Source organism: Pinus tabuliformis, chromosome 7 (genome assembly GCF_031772625.1).
Source record: "Pinus tabuliformis cultivar Carrire ecotype Pingquan chromosome 7, CPIR1, whole genome shotgun sequence".
Taxonomy (NCBI): domain Eukaryota; kingdom Viridiplantae; phylum Streptophyta; class Pinopsida; order Pinales; family Pinaceae; genus Pinus; species Pinus tabuliformis.
Genome location: NC_142293.1, coordinates 1,624,177,616 through 1,624,194,168, shown reverse-complemented (window position 1 = coordinate 1,624,194,168; position 16,553 = coordinate 1,624,177,616). Strand labels below are relative to the sequence as shown.

General features: G+C 40.4%; 1 protein-coding gene across 1 annotated transcript in view; it reads right to left on the bottom strand.

Moving 5' to 3' along the window:
• LOC149254455 (uncharacterized) overlaps positions 1-16,553 on the bottom strand; it is a 352,448-nt gene that overhangs the window by 223,987 nt on the left and 111,908 nt on the right.

Genomic DNA, 16,553 nt, shown 5'->3' with positions numbered 1-16,553 from the left:
AAAATTGTGTAATTAAAATAATGGTAAACATAACTGCATGTTCAAAATGTTTTCATATAAGAAGTAATATGAACAAATTCAGTTTCTATTATTTTTAAAAGACTCTTGAGCATATATGTACCACTAGATTTTATATTCCATAATAAACATAGCAATCAGTGCATAAAGAGTTGGTAAACTGCAAAAGCAGAAGCATTATATCTACTGTCCAGCTATAATTGTACTAGAGTAGATGTTGACACAGATTGATGTCAATGTTTAATCAAATGAATAGTTCAAACGGAATAATGTTATAATATAGCACTCTTATTTTGATCACAACTCTGTTAAAATATTATGATTTGTCCATGGTAATGGTTTTGTTACTGCAAAACTAATATATAATTTTAATTAAACAAGTACAAAAACAAAGAACATGCCTCAACTATGCCACCTAAGTTGCAGCTACCATTACAGCATTTTTTTTGAAAAATGTGTCTTACATTGACAGAAATATTTACAAAAAACTGTACAAACAACGGGAGGTATATAGAAAGCACATCATAACCTTTTCCTCAAAGCAACTAAAACTGAAATAAAATCAGAGTATGCTGCAAGATCCAAAGATTCAGCATCTGACCTGATGGTGTACCTTATTCTTCCATTTAGAACAGAATGAACACATACAGCTGAGCTGCAAAGAATACAAAGAGAACAATGCCAAATCCCTGCAAATGCAGGACGAAACTAGGGGTGACAATCTCCAAACCAGCAGGGCACCAGGGAATGCTGCCCAGAAGCAACATTGAATACTGGTCCTCAAGGTACTTCCAACACTGTTTAGCAAACCTCAAAATATGCTTTGATATCTCCAGTCTGTAACAAACTGGACAAAGGCCATCAAAGAGACCACTCTTAGCCAACCTGACCTTGGACATGAGCCCCCTGACAGATAACCAACCAAGCAAAAACTCAGCTTACAAGAAAGCTGGCTAACAAAACACTCTGAAGTCTCCAAACCCATATGTCCTCCGGGTCCTTGGAAAGCCAGCAAGGATTAAGAGCCTGAGACAATGGGTGCCTCTGATGAAGCATGTAATAAAGCTGTCAGGAGTCATACTGCAAAAGTTCAAAACCAAAGCACCAATACCAATTCCTCCAAAGCAGTCCAAGCATCCCAATGTTCATTATAAACAACTCAGCCTCAAGTATAAATCCTCGTGGCTCCATAATCAGAAGATTGTTACGGTGACAAGACCATACTCCTGAACAAGAACATGCCACTCCTTTCGTGAATGAGATCTAGAGTCCCATAAATCACCGAGGAAGAATGCCCCTTTCATGAAGAGCCTCCATTTTGGCAACTCCAAATGGGCCAGCATTCTAAATCTTGCCCTCCGCAACAGCCCTCCCAATGCCAATGAACCAATCCTGCAACAGCTTTCCATGATGTCCAAATGCTCCTGACAATCAGAGAACCTAACACCTAAAGTAAATGAGGCAGAGAAATGCTACCACATAAGTGCAAAGCCCCTTTAACTTGACCTAAGTTTTGTGTAATGCCCCCCAATACTCAAACAAAACTTGCCAAGGTGTTGAACTTTCAAGACAGCACACCACCTAATTGGCTGCAAAAATATTTCAGTATGTAGCAACAACATCAATCAAACCAAGGCCCCCATCCCAAAGGACCAATGGAAGAACCGACTCCTCACCATCCTATGACCACAAGTAAACTCCCAAAATTTGCTGAAGTTGTTGGAATTGAGTCATGTTGAGGAACCAACAAGACACACAGTACACATGAGAAGCCTAAGGAATCCATCCAACAGCAATCAACTTTCCCACAAAGGGGAGGTCTTTATGGTGCTAACAATGCAAATTGATCTGAAGCCTTTGAATACACCACTACCACATAGCAGCTAACGGCAATCCAACTCCAAACGGAAAACCCAAATAGCAGGCAATAACCCTAGAGGGGGTATAAGATCAAGCCGCAAGGATCTAGTCAGCATGAGAATCCAACCAGATTAGTCAAAAATAAATCTTATGAGCACCAAACATGGCACTTGAAGCAGAGCAAAAAGTGTCCAAACAAGCTAGGGCCCCATCAACTCATTCCTGCTCCACCCTCCACCAAAAAGAGAATCATTGGCAAAGTGATTATTAATCATCTACAAACCATCTGGGAGACAAATACCATAGACCTACCCCACAATACAAGAAACCTCCAACAAGTATCTCAAAGCATCAATAGTCAAGATGTACAAATACAGAGCCAATGAGAAGCCACAGGGATAGAACATTAATAACCAAGACAAAGGTCGAAGCATTAGTGAAGAGGCTATTCACAATAGCAACATATTGGGGTCAAAGACTCAAAAACCCAAGCAAGTTAACATCTCTGAGATAAAGGACCAGTCATTCTGATCACAGGCTTTGCAAAATCAATCTTAAGGAAAAAGGAATGATAACAAGTCTCCCTAGCCCACTCCATAGCCTTTAAAGTAGGTGCCAGAATGAATCTATCTTGCACAATTCTTGTTTGCTCCTGGCGTACCACATAAAGCAACAAAGCAGATCCTCAAGGCCAAAGCCTTAGCCACGATTTTATAGGCAACAGTGAGCAATGTGATAGGCTACCACCTCTGAATGGATCTCCTAGTTGTATTCTTCAAAACAAGCTTAATTAGCCCCTAATTGATAAACTTAGAAACACAACTAGAAGCAAACACCTCAAAGTTCAAACAACATAAATCAACCCCAATAGCATACCACATAACCTTATAAAACTCACGAGTGAGACCATCCATGCTTGGATATGTTTCATTCTACATGGAGAACAAAGCAAAATAGCTCCTCTCTCGGAAAGTCCCCATCCAACCTATTTTGATCAATGCGACATTCTGCTAGAGAAAGTTATATTCTCCCATTGACCTTAGAAGCGACCCAACCATGTTTGAACTTCATCCTTACCATGTTTGTAATTGGTCCAAGTTTACCAACTACAAAAGTCCAGCCCCTTTTGTTTCCAGTCAGAGTCAAAAATCTGCAAAGAATCCTTACACCTAAATCAAGTGTGCTTCTCTAAACCAATAACCATTGACCCTACATTGTCATACCAATCTCAATCCCACTCCACCATAATGAAATCCCTTACTACAATCTACTCTATAGTCGATAAAGAAGAAACCATCCAATCCCAAAGCCTACTATGATCCAAGCTAAGATTAGGAGCATAAAGAACAGAAAAGCTTATCAATTGATCCTGAATCAAAAGAGTGACCTAGACATAACAATCATGGGGATCTCAACCATAAGGAACAACGAAATTCTGCAGATAGGATGAAAGAGCAACCACTGCCCCTTGACTCCCTTGATAATGCTTCGTAGTCAAAAATGGGCTATTCCAACAAAAATTATCCCATTGTGAAGTGCAAATCCACTTCATTTGACCTCTTGTAAGAAAGCCAAATATGGACATAAACATTGCAAAACACCTTGAACAAATTAATTGCAACTAGAAATCATTATCATTGGAAGACTCTACGGCAATAAGGAGAGCTTGCTTCTAATAGAAGATGAAGTCCTATGCTACTCTACTAGATATTCATCTTGAAGCCATCCAAATCTTATGTGCAAACAAGAAAATGAAACATCATGTCCTTGTAGGACTTTTTCCACAACTTGTGGATAAAAATCCCCAACATTGTTATCCACCCAAGAGAGAGAAGAGAACGCCTTCCTCCTTTTCTTCTTGACCTATCAATCAACCTCCATCTCCATGACAATAGGCCCCAAGGGGGTGGAAGCATCCCCCAACACAGGACCATATTGTTGAAATGAGCCCACCACCAATGAAGAACTACTAAACTGAGGTTGATCCCCATGGAGCCTAGAAACATATAACACGTGACAAGCCCTAGAACCTACACCACCAATACCTGAACAACCAAACAAGAACCCTCCTCAACTCAAGGGGACTACCACCCTACACCTAAGCCTAACGCCATACAAGTAACCCTTGTCCCAAGGCCTATAAAAGAAGGGAGGACTACAATCTTACTCATAGTCATTGCCTCACCTATCCTAGGCTTACAAAGAGGACAATCGCAAATCAGATGATCTTGGGCCTAACATGCAAAGCAAGCATTCAGAAGATTCAGGTAGCAAACCTTTTGTTGATGATCACCATCAAACTACGCACAAAAATAAAGGGAGGAAGCTCTTGTTTTAGACACATTTCAACACATATAAGGATTCAATTGAAAGGAATTTTGGTGACCATCCAAAATAAGCAATTTTCCAAACCAACTAGCAAACACATCAACAAAAGGGCACAAGTTTGCGAGTAGGGCCAAAAAATCCATCCAACATTGGTAATGCACCTAGACACAATTTCGAGCTTAAAGTCCACCTACCATGATTGAACATATGCAAGGCTACCAACAATATTCCAAGTCTGGAATTGTAACACATAGCAAGCTGCAACATCTAAGTTGAATAATAGGCAAACATACTTCTAACCCAACCCCAGATAAGAATTGAAGGTTATTCCTTTGGCCTCCTAGTTCAATGAACACAACCAGTTAAAAGATGCCTCATCCCCCTAGTCTCCAAATGCATGCATCATTTGAAATATTCTTTGTTATCTGCAATTAAAGTCCTTGGGACCTGATGACAACTTTCCTCCAGATTAAACTATAGCCAAGGGCTCCACAATAGCGCTCTCTAGTTTCTCCAAGACTCAAGTTTATCTTCTCCTAACTCTAGTCTTGCATTAGCAATAGCCAATATTGGTACTTCAAGCTACAGAGAAAGCTCTAGATCTAAAGCAACAATCACACCCTTAATACTCATTAGCTCATTAACAAGCATAACTTAAGTCTCATTCTCATTGTCCTAAGGCTCACCACCGAAACATCCTCCAAGGAAAAAACAATCCCCTTTGAAGGAAGGGGTGGCCACACCTTCAAGGCCTTAGCAACACTAGGAGCCAAGTTGCCTAAGAATCTAGCAATTAATGAGCGCACCACAACTTTCACCAAACCATCACTTGAAAAATTGTCTAGAGCAATGCCCTCCAAAGGGGAAAGTTCTCTAAATTTACCTTGTCTCCAACATACAATATCTCTACTCTCAATAAAACCCTTGAATTTGATCTTTAAAAAAATTAGGCACAAAATCATACCTACCACCTGTACGATTGTTGCTTGTTGTAATTCATGTTGATAGACCTGTACGATGGCTTGTTGTAATTCATGTTGCTAAACCAATGTTATCTACAATGCTTGACCTTCATACAACCTTCTCCTCCAATCCTGCAACTACCACCTGACTTGCACTTGATTCTAAAGTTGCGACTACCTACTAGGCAACCATACCAACTTGAAAATCTTTCCCACAGCTATACATGTTTGCTTGACAACCATATGAGCACCTAAGACCCTTTCCCAGAACCTCTAAAATTACATCTTCGTCATCTCTGACCTTATGGGCATCCATACGTTGATCATTCCTAGCATCCTTGCATAGAATCGTGGTCATATAACCTTTGTATCCTACCATTACTCTTTTTCTACCTCCCACATGTGTACCAATGGTCCCTCCACTCAGGCAACCCATCTCAAGCATTCCAAATATGGTTCTTGTTAATGTTTGTATAATTACAACTTGTAATGTCCCCACCCGCTAGGGCATATTACTGTGCCTGCCATCTCTATAACCCATTTTCTTAGTAATTTTTCTTTTATTTTACTTCCTATATGGGTGTTATACATGTCTAAATGCAATAACTCATATATAGGCATATAATTACATAACAATATTATTTGATTTACAATTCACACACAGCACAGGAATAATACATAATTAATTATAACATAATTCAAGTAATTTGGGGAAAAACATAATTCAAGTAAATATTAATAGTATCACTTATATGATAAAAACTACCAAGTGGATGTGGACCCCAGATGTTCCTCCCAGCCATAGACCACGTTGTTCATTCTCTCTCAACAGCGAGTCACCCCCAAGCTAGGGCTTTGACTCCATGGTGGCAACAACACATCCAAAACTAGGTACATGTCCAGCACCATAAATAAATGGAACCAAGGTACCAAACCCTGGCAACCTCCAACCTACAGGCTCACATCCCCCATCAGCCCATACCCAAGTAGTTCACCCCCTTCTCTACACTTGCAGTCCCTCAAGTTATGCCACTACCTCCAGGGTATCTAACTTAACCGGACAAGAATGTCTCAGAGTCATGTGACTCCAGGAATCCCTACTTCCCTTAGGGGCCTCCACGTACCCCCCAAGCCCTCATAGCAAACCATAGTAGCCTTCAATCTATAGGCTCACATCCCCCATTGGTGCCACACCCAAGTAGTGCATGCTCTTCTCTGCACTCGCAATCCCTCAAGTCGTGCCACTACCTCCAATGACCAACTCAACCGACTGGGGAAGTCTAGAGCATTGTGGCTCCATGAGCTCCTGCTACAGCATATTAGGAAATCTCCCTTCTGTTGATTTTTCATCACCTTCTAATTTGATAATTACTTTTAATGATTTCTTAATTAAATCCTTCTCATATTCATTTTCATCATTAGGCAAATACACAAAGGATCTCAACAACAGAAATATAAACGACAGTAGGATCATAAAGAGAGTCAAACAGGGGGCACAAATATTTACCATGGGAAAACCCACATGGGGGAAAAACCCAAGAACCCTTTTCCTAAGAGAAATCATTCAATTCAACAAGATACAATCTGATCTTTTCCAAAAAAACAAGGTCAAACTGACCATAACCAAATCCAAGGTTGACCTAGTCAAACAAAGATAAGTAGCCTCAAAAATTTAGGTCAACTGTCACAGGAACTTTCGGCCTTTCTAAGAGATTTGATCTGCCTCATGTTGAGTATGTTATCATTGATGTCAAAGTGGACGCAAGATGTCAAACCAGCTGCGGGATGTCATAGCAGGTGCAGGATGTAGTCATTAATGTCCTTGGCATGCTGACATGTATGGATGAGATGATGCAGTGATCATAGCCTGCAATTGATGGAGATTTTGAAGAAGCAGATCAATGAATTCGTCCTTGCAATCCTCACCAATGGATTCTACTCGTCATGTTGATTCTGTTGATATGTGGAGAGTCTCATGGGGCCTCACGGTTTAAGAGATATGCCCAATCAAAGCTCCTCACCCCATCTTGTGGTCCAAAACCCCAAAGTGTGATGACATGGCAATTTATCATTGGCTCAAGGGCTTAGAAGAATTTCACCGTGGTTAGAGGAAAAGTTATTAAAAGGAATTCTTTTATTACTAAGGGAATTCCATAAATTTCTTTTTGGACCAATATCTTAGCATAGAGTTTATGGAGGGTTTCAAAATATGTGATAGGTCTATTTTAGCTCAAATAATCTTTCATAATTCAAATCTCCTTAAACACATCAAATGGATCTATTTTGGCTCCATGTTTTTAAATTTCAAGTCTAAATCTTTTCTCTCCTAAAATTAGGGGTCGGTTGCGTAATTTGAACTCTCCGAAATACTATATAAAGGCACTTCAACGCACTTCTCAGCGTCAATTCAAGAAGTGATATTACTCTAAATTCCCGGACCTATCGAGGAGTGTCAAATCTGAAGAGAGGCTCGAGCCTGTGGAACAACAAGGGTTTTTCTTTACAGGTGTAAGGCCACACTTCTAAACACTTCATGAGCATATCATATGGCACGAGAGAGTGGAATCTTCCAGGCCACACAGGGAAAGTCACGAACCATGCAAGGACAGTTGTGGTGCATGCAAGGAAAGTCGTAGACCATGCGAGGACAATCATAATGCACACAAGTAAAGTAATGGTACATGCAAGGATAGCCATTAACCATGCAAGGAAAGTCATGATCATGCAAAAGGAAGGTATGGCACATGTGAGGACAGTCATTGAGCTATGGATTTCAAAGAGTATGGTATCTTCGAAGATCCAAGTCTTCCAGAAGGACGTGGTTGCGGATCAATTTGGAGACAAGGACACTTCCAGGTAGTGGTGGAAATACCTTCCTCACTAAGAGGAAGTGTTGAAAATTGGGTAGCTCGAAAGGTATTTCTAAGTGGAGAAACCCCATAAAAAGAGTGTTTGTGGGCAAGATACCCAAAGTTTGGGGTTTTGACCCATATGAGTGGGCATGGAACCCCGAATGGCCGCAAGCCCGAAACCAAGGGAAGAAGGACCAAAATCGTCGACCAAGGAAGAACAAAGCAAGGTCGATAGCCTTAGGACTAGAGTTAAGGTCAACTGAGGGTTGTAGGATGCATTGGAGTTTGGCCAAGAGCATAGGGTGGCCTGGTTAGGGCAGCAGAGGGCTATAGGCAAGAGGTCAAGGACTGTAGGGCTCCTAAGGATGTTGATCAAGGGAGGTTTAGGGCTACTGGAGCAGCCCGTAAGGCAACATAAGTATCTACTGGTGAAATCAAGAAGGATGAGGCTACAGGAGGGCAAAGAAAGTGTTAGCAGAGCATAGTGAAAGATGGTAAACGCAGGCCAAGGGTTGTAACCAGTGTTGTGAACATCGCGATTTTTTAATTCTGCCGATAACATCGCCCGATTTTTACATAGTTTTTTTTCTCGGAAAAATCGCAATTTTTTCCAAAAAATCGCGATTCAAGCAGCAAAAATCGTGACCCTCCAAGACAGCACGTTTTATAAGCGATTTCATGAGTTTTATTTCTCATTTTTAGCAAACAACGGACTTGTTTGAGAGCTGAGGAGGAGAGGAAGGCGACTACTAGGGCATAGGAGGAGAAAAACGAGAAATTTTAGCATCCCAAGCAAGAGAGATTCATGTTTGGACCAAGTTTCTTCGACAAATCATGGTTTCCAGATATGGGCACCAAATTTGGCCTTTTTTTTTGTTTTTTTCTTGTTTTTGCTTGGGTTTCTATAACCCATTGATTATCAATGATTTTTTAGTGGATTTGATGGTGGTTTTTTTTTTCATTTTTGTTGCATAGAGTGGAGAGGGTTCATTTTGGTCAAAAATGCAAAAACTTGATTGTTAGATTTATTAGTTTAATTTTTTCTTGTGCTCTATTTTTTTGCATCATTTTTTATTGGGTTTGAATGTGCATTTTTTCTATTATTGTTGGATTGAGTTGAGGTTTTTTTTGGTCAAAAATTCAATGTGTTGTGTCATGTATGTAATTTTTTTTTTTTAACTTGCAATTCTTCTTGTGCCATAGGTTCAAGTTTCAAGTTTCAACTTCAAACTTCATCTTACATTAAAACTCAAGAGTTCAACCAAGTTACAAACATGCCAAGGAAATTGGACCCTCTGTGGGAATTTGGTGAACCTGATGGAGGGTTTGATAGATCAAACTTGTCTTGCAAGTTGTGTGGGCATCATATGACAGGAGGGGTTTATAGATTGAAGTATCACCTTGCACAAATCCCTGGACATGAGGTAGGGCCTTGCACCAATACAAATGCAGAAATCATCTAAAAAGCCCTTAGATCATTGGAAGAATTAGAGCAAGCCAAACTGTCCAAGTCAGATCTAAGGAAGCAACTAGCAGGGAGAGTGTTAGGAGGTGAATATGAAAGTGGCACTGGTTCTACTTCAGCATCAATATCTACAACCAACCCTGTAGCTACCTCATCATTTTTTGTTCCTAGAACCACAACTAGTTCACAACCATCTATCTCTTCAATTCTTAAAAAAAAAAGAGAAAAAACAAGCTAACAAGTTGTTGGGCAAGTTTCTCCTTTGAAGTGATATTCCTTTCAGCGTTGCAAGGAATAATCCATTTTTCCAGCTTGTTGTTGATGCTATTGCAATTGTTGGCCCAGGGTACAAAATCCCTTCTTATGATGACTTTAGAAGCCACATTCTTCAAGATGAAAAGGTTGACTGCACCAAAATATTGAAGGAGTTTAAGATATCATGGGCACAAACAAAATGCATTTTGATGTCAGATGGTTGGACTGACCAAAAGGGGAGAAGCCTTATAAACTTCTTGGTTAATTGCCCTAAGGGGGCAATGTTTATGAAATCTGTTGATGCATCTGCACATATCAAAGATACAAAATTATTATGTGATTTGTTGGATGTGTTTATTTTGGAGGTGGGTGCAGAACATGTTGTCCAAGTCATAACGGACAATGCTGCAAATTATGTTGTTGCTGGTAAAATGCTTATGGAGAGGCATCCTACTTTATTTTGGACACCTTGTGCTGCACATTGTATTGATTTGATGTTGGAGGACATGGAAAAAATTTCCTTTGTCAAAGATATTGTTGACTCATCAAAAAGCATTACAAAATTTATATATAATCATGCATTTGTGCTTAGCTTGATGAGAAAATTCACCAACAACAAGAAGTTGGTGCGCCCCGCCATTACACGGTTTGCCACCAGTTTCATATCTCTTTAATCCCTCTTGAATTCTATGTGGGATGTGAAGAGAATATTTCTTTCAGACGAGTGGCGTGCTTTGACATTTAGCCGCAAACCAGTAAAACTCAAGTCAAACGTTGTTGTTACCCAAGTTGTCACCCATACAACATTGTTGTTTCATATATTGATGTACCAGGGTCACATTCAATGTTAAGGTGTTATTGGTTTTACTGCCAAGTTCAAATTATCTCATAAATTGACAATTGAATTGCACCATCTTTCATAATAGTGAGATAAGATAGTGAGGTCAGTTCTATGAGGTTGACTTAATGTGAACTACAGGTGATATTAGGTCTATTTATAGGATCAATATTTCAGTGAATGGTGCAGTGGATGTTGGAATATGTAACTAGGTTCGGTCTTCATAATGACATATGTAATCATGATTTTATGTATCTAATGAAAAGAGAAAAAAAAAATTATTATCTATGTTCTTGAGGCATGGGTTTCATGTTCAAGGGAAATTTATTTTTAGGTCAAGCACCCACTGAGTGCTTCTAGGTTTGTCATAAAGTCAACTGAGTCTTTGTCATGTATTGAAGACCCATTTGGGCATGTTACATATTGTAAAGAAAAATTTATTGAGTCAAAATAGAGTCAAAAGACCCTCTAAGACCTCACCATGGCACAAAGATCAAGTCGGCATCCCTGAAGGGACAAGTCAGCCTTGAGATTGTTGATTTGGGGTAGCATCGGAAGTGCTCTAGGCCTCAAATTTTGCAAGGAGGCTTGGGCACATGTATTCCGAAGAACCCAAAAAGAGTTTTGGGAAACTCCACCCAGAGACTATTTTTCAATTGAAAGGAAAAATATTAATGGGTATTAATCTAATTGTGGGTGTAACTTCTAGAAGAAGACAGAGATCAAGCCAAAACGATATGAGCCTTTGATTAGGAGTTAATCTGGGTCGTTGAATGTCAACGAGAAGATTACTTAAGGGGGCTTGAGGGTCATTTGGGAAACACACACTGATAGATCAAGGAAATCGATTTTTCTGAAGTGAGAAGATCTCAGGAGGAAAATCGATTATGGAGATTTATTGCAGCAGAGGGAGGACAGAAAGACGTCCAGAGGAAGGCTGACGTTGGCCCACGCAGTGCTGACGTAGAGGCAGCGCAATCCTTGAGGGGAAGTCGAGTTTCCTGCTAAGGGAAGTCGAGTTTCAATTGTCGGAAGTCGGGAGTGACGCAGTTCTGCACAGAGACCACGCAGAGGGTGATGCAAAGCCTCCAGTTTAGCAGGATCAATCACTGATTCTCCCAATGACAGGGTGAGATCATTTCACCAGTCTTTTGTTCAGTGTTCTCTCTGTATTGGATTGCTAGTTGAGCATCCTAGAATTGTACCCAGATTTTCTCCTACATGATAATAAAACCCGCAAAGTTGTTGCACCGGCTTTCCCGCATTGGGTTTTTCCGAGGACTATTGTCCAAAAATAACGAGTCCTATGTGTTTCTATTTTCCTTGCTCAGTTTCTATGTTTCAGAATCATATTTAATTTGGTGTAGGCTGCTTCAGTAATTTACTTCAATGTTTCAAGAAGAAATCTGAAATAAGTTTGTAATGTAACTTACAATCTAGGTAAAATAGATTAAGTTGGTTGCAGTAGGATTCCTGAAATTCATAGATCTAGGAATTTTCACAGAGATAGCAATGCGTACACCTCACAACCCTACAAATAAGAAGGAATTCAACCTCATTTGGACACTCACTCAAGCAAGTTCGATATCCATAAGATAGAAGCTTGAAAAGGACAAAGAAGAAGAATAAGAATAAGTTCGAAGTTTTGGGCCTCTCTCTCTCTCTTTTGTTAGGGTTTCTACAGTTACTGGGCAAGACAAAATTCTGAAGTTGCATTGAAGCTGTGAAGTTGCATCGAAGCTGGGAAGCTACATTAAAGTTGTGAAGTTGCAAGGTCGAAGTTGTGAAGCTGCATCGAAGCTATGAAGTTGCATCAAAGTTGTGAAGCTGCAAGGTGAAAGCTATGAAGTTGCCTCTAGGACAAAGCTGTGAAGCTGCTTCTAGGTCGAAGTTGTTAAGCTACCAGGTCGAAGCTGTTGACACTGCATCAAGGTCGAAGTTGCAGAAAATGTTGTTGAGGTCGATGTTGTTGGAAAAGTTGTTGGAAGTCGTTCAACAAGGAAAAAGTTGACTTGGTCTTAGAGGGTCTAAGTCAAGGGTTATTGGTCTTGGAATTCGTCAATTGAAGTTCTATAAGAGTAGAAGAATTCTGATGGGTTTTCCTCTCAGTTGGAGAGGTTTTGGCCCTGGATGATCACCTACATCTTGTGTCCTATTGTCTTACTGTTCTTTATGATTTGGTAGTTGTTTGATGATAAAGAACACTAATAATAATAAAGGAAAGAAGAAGTTAATTAAGTAAAGTAAAAATACATCACAAGCAGTTATCAAAGTAAGAGAAATCACCTAATCTAGCTGCCCTAGATTTCTCAACAGTGGATAGGTCTGCAATTAAAGCTTGAAATGCGAGGGTTCAACCTTGAAATGTTTCAGTTAGATCCACCACAGGGATCCTAGATACAACCACAGAAATTACAGATTTGAGTAAGGTCCAGACACAAAAAAAACATGAAAGAATTGTTTCAGATCAACAGAATTTTGGTCTAACGTTTGGTTTCAGTCAAAGCCATAGAGCCGGAATAAAGTGTTGAAATTATGCCTTAAAATAGTCTCATAGGTCAAAAATGAATCATAGATGCGAGAATCATAAATGTGTAAGACCGTAGGCTCAAACCTGCTTCAGAAATTGTCCCTTTAGATTGAACCGAAAACCCTTTATCCTTCGTTGTTCTATAAACAAATAGATGATATAAGTGTGATGCCCACTGAGTTTTTCACAGCAGAGACAAGGAATTGAGCTCTTGTGCTGCTCAGAAAACCGCAAAGAACTTTGGATGAATCCTACTACCAAGTGTGGATCGAACCTGCAGTAATCATGTGCCCAAGAGAATCCCAAACCAGGTATAATGAAACCCTACCCTTCTTCAAATATTCAATGTCTTCATAGTGGTCGGAAATTTCTAAGATAAATCACTGAATATTTTTCATTTCATTGTTGACTTCGTTTAACGATAGATGGCCTATTTATAAGCTATGGGAGGGATTTTATGAGGCATTGAACTCCTAGATTTTAGAGCAACGGATATCATAGGTTAGGGAGACATTTGAGTTTAATAACTTTAATTTAATTTAAATAGGATTTATATCTTTTATACTTTTGTTAACATTTTGGAGGTCTCAAAAATAATGTTAATCCATTATTTTTTTAAATGTTTATTTTTAATCATTTTCTACTTTAATTAATTAATTATTTCCTTTTTCTTTTAGTTTTAATTTTAATTAAACTTCTTCATTTGATTTCCCTTTGAACTTTGACCATAGAGAATTGTGCCTTAGGTCAATCTCTAATGCCATGCCTCATCGTCATGGTGTTGGGGTTTTAGCCCACAGGATGGGTCCTTCATCTTCAAGTAGGCATAACTCACAAACCATGAGGCCTTTCGTGGCGTGCCACATACATTGATCTACTTCTTCAAAAACCCTCAACAAGAGCGGGGTTTGTCCTTAGTCCAAGGAACCCAAACCCTAAATCTAGGGTTTCTAGCCATCCTTCAATTGGAGCTTCCAACTTGATGTAATCTAGACAAATATTAAAAGCATTCATTAACAAACATTGTCATCAATGACAAGTCAACACTATTCAACAATCTCCCCCTTTGTCATTGATGCCAACACACATACTCCTACGAGTACAACTCCCCCTAACCTCATGCCTCAATCTTCTTCTCCTGATTTCTCTTCCCCTTTGACATCAATGGAAAAGGTTGACTCCCCCTGACAATCTACATGCTTCTTCTGGACCTATAATCTGCTTGTGCCCCCTTCAAAATGCCTTTCAATTCTTGCAGCAATAATCTATCGCCCCCGGTTGTGCAATGCTTCATACAGATTGCTACTGCCTATTCTATTGAAGAATCTTAAGGCATGCATATTAGGTTGATTCTTCGTTACATAATAACAATTTGTGAAGTGTTTATAAAATTTATCTTAGCTTGATGTTTACTTCATTATTAACATGTATATGTTAGTGTCATCAAACTGCTATCAAAAACAAAAAAAAGGAGACAAGAACACAAATGTTTGGCTTTCTACCAGAGCCAAAACCTCTCCCTCCTCGAGAGGAAAACCCATGCAAAATTATTCTTATAGAGATTCCATTGACGAATACCAAGACCATGAACCTTGACATAGTTAGCCTCTCCAAGACCTAGACATCTTATCCTCTTCCTAGCAAAGATCGTCACAACTACTGCGTTGCTGAAGTCATCACTATTGTATCACTGAGATCTTCATCATAGCCTCTTCATCATATTACAGAGATCTCGTCTCTATTGAGATCTTCATTGTGATCTTAATTCTCTCCCTTGATCAATGTACCGAGGGCTTCATTACTGCTACACCATTCTTGAATCATCATTGAATCTTAGCTGGAATCATCATCATGTTGACTGTGAGCAGCAGAGAGTATACGTTATAACAAAAGTTCTGAGACAATGAGACTGAGGCTATAAGAAGACAGTTAGGACTCTGAGGTTCTTTCATCACATACATCCACTGTTTTTTTTTCTAAGTAAAGGCTAAATCTATTAATAAAGAGAAAATATTTACAAGGAGGTCAAGACCTCAGAGGAGGTCGAAGCCATCCAACAACACTGACCCAGAGAACATAAGACCAGATAACCCGATAACCCAATTCCCGGATTGAGATGACCCAATACATAATTCCCAGAATCCATACATACAAAAAATGCTGGCCAAGGTGGTAAACAACATTACAGGGCATATGAGAACTGTGGCCATGATAATTTTTGTGCTGCCCTGATAACCATATGCAAAACTGAACAAAAACAAGGGCCTGATAAACTTGCTGAGCCAAGACCTGATACAGAGCATATGACCATGAGAGCTGATAACTATGCCGAGCCAAGACCTGATACAAAACATGTTGACAAAAGCCAGAATAGCATAACACATAGGATAGAAGAACCAGAAGGGAAACTGCAACAATCTGCGCGGTTCCGAAGGCATCATGCATTTTGCAAAGGGTCCCGAGCATCCTTCTCCACCCGGCATGGAGAGCCCATCCACATGTCATCAACATTGTCCCCGGCGCCCGTGTCGCTTCCACCTGGAGGAGCTACCAAACACAGATTGCAATCAGATGGGTGCGCCGGATCGACCGCGGTCAAATTGTTCTGAGCATTATCTTCTGGAGGCTTAGGGACCTCAGGAACGTTCCCCTCAACCTGCAAGTCACCATGATTAAACACAGTTCCTACCTCATCTCCCTGGAGCACGCTATCATCCTGAGACTGCGAGGGTGAGGTATGGACAGAGATACTGGGCCTGTCTTCTTCCTCAGCCAAAATGACAGTAATGCTAGCTGAGAGAATCGGTCTGTTGAGACGACTGTGAAATTTAAAGCGGGTGGTTTGGAATGAATTATGCGGGAAGGGCTTACCATGATCAGAGGACGGGGAAGCCGAAGCCAAAGGTATGATGTTCTGGGGAGCAGGCTGAGAACGTCCGCGGTTTCCACCGGTGCCTCCACGGCGAGAGCAACCACGGCGACGCACCATCGTCAGGAGAACAAAGAGACCTGAGGGAAGAGATGAACAGGGCCAGACAGAACAGGAACGAAGGTGGGCAAGCCAGGTAAGGAGCTTACACCGGAGAAACCACCAAGCTACCAGAGCAACACAGGGATGCAGGAATAAGGACAGGCTGATGAAGAGAGACCCGATAAGAATGACAGCCGAAACCACAGACGAAGCCATGAATATAACAACCTGCGAAGAGTCTCGAACAGGGAGCGCATTCAATACTGAATGCTTGAAGAACTGTCGATACAGAGAGTGATTCATATCATCCGCGGGAGGAGATTGAAGGCCGTGTAGGATTGCCAGGTGCAAATCCAGCTGTCGGCTTGACATGAGCCCGCATTGAATGAGCCTCGAGAGCACCCGCATCCGGGTCACATACATCCACTGTCATGGAACAGGTCCACGGAGGTTGTGATTACACTCTTGCCCTGA